This window comes from Apis dorsata, unplaced genomic scaffold (assembly GCF_000469605.1).
Source record: "Apis dorsata unplaced genomic scaffold, Apis dorsata 1.3 scaffold_305, whole genome shotgun sequence".
Classification (NCBI taxonomy): Eukaryota; Metazoa; Arthropoda; class Insecta; order Hymenoptera; family Apidae; genus Apis; species Apis dorsata.
The window spans coordinates 336,625-337,941 of NW_006263577.1; the positions used below are offsets into that span (position 1 = coordinate 336,625).

General features: G+C 37.1%; 1 long non-coding RNA gene across 1 annotated transcript in view; it reads right to left on the reverse strand.

Moving 5' to 3' along the window:
* Positions 1–1,102: 1,102 nt before the first annotated feature.
* Positions 1,103–1,317, reverse strand: part of LOC102676922 — a 1,650-nt gene continuing 1,435 nt past the window's right edge. The window contains exon 2 of the long non-coding RNA XR_422034.2: positions 1,103–1,237. This is a non-coding gene — a long non-coding RNA (uncharacterized LOC102676922). The remainder of the gene's footprint in view (positions 1,238–1,317) is intronic.

Sequence of the window (1,317 nt, forward strand, 5' to 3'; positions counted from 1 at the left end):
GTTATGATAACACGCGTAAAATGTGTGTTACGCGATGATAACGCCACGAGGGGAAGGGGAGTCGCTCTTTTCTTTGAAAAATGAATTGCACCCGGCTACTCTTCGTAGAAATCTTTAGGTCTCGTTCCCATGTGCGCAATGCACCATGTAAAATACATATAGCGTATGAATGCTCCTCATCCTGTCTTCCAGTTGCACGTACGAGATTTTGATCCAGAATAACGTGCATTCCATTCTCGCTGCGTCCCAACGTTGTACGCTACACTTGTAGAAACATGCCTTAAAGGTACATTTTTCGCAGGCTTAGACCGCATTCTTACACGTACGATTTCAACGAACCGTTACCCTGTTTTCTAACTGCATGCACGTAAGAATATAATTTTGACACAGAACAAGAGTCTAACTTTGCACGAATATGTGTACGGAAACACGCCTTAAGGAGAACGTTACTTTTTTTTTTTCTTTTACCATTCAGAATTCCGTTACTCTAAAATTTACATAATATCAATCCTGAATTATAATAAACAAGAAATGTTTCGGCATCATTCGTCTCCTCGTATAATACGAAGACAGAAAAATCCTAACCTCAAATTCGCTCTTATAAATGAAACTTAATCAAAAATTAACGAATAATAACGAATAATAATAATAATAATAATAAAAGTTTATTTGCAAATAAACTTCGACGTATAGCACAAACATAGAAAAATCCTAACCTCGAATTCACTTTTACGAAGCAAGAAATAAAATGATTTGATGACAAACAATATCGAACAAAATCATAATTTGTTACATTATTATACATTATTATTCCGTTAAAAATTAAAACCTTTCAAAATATTGGATTTCATTTATAGGTGATAAACATTATTGGAATGAAAGTTTGGCTTGTTTTTAAATCGCGTGTCGGTGTAGTTTTGACCGAAGGTTCAACGATGCTTTCACAGCTCGACGTTCCCTCATGATATAACGCGATAATCGCATCATGCTCAACACACAATGCTGGATTAGTTGCCGATTCTGTACGCGGCGTAAGGGGGTTATTCGAAACGGTTGCACGAGCAAATTGATGCGTGATCGTCGCATTGTTCCCGAGCTTGGTCCTCGGAGACAGATACGTCGCAATTTCGTGCCGTTGCAGTCGGATGCACGATGAACCTTTCCGCAGGAATTGACATTTGCTGCTCCGTTTGAAAGACGATGTTGGACAACCGATGATATTTCACCCGTCAAAGATCTTCAATTGGACGATATATGAGGTTAATTTCGAATATCAGTCATTGTCTATTTTATCTATATATATATATATATATATAT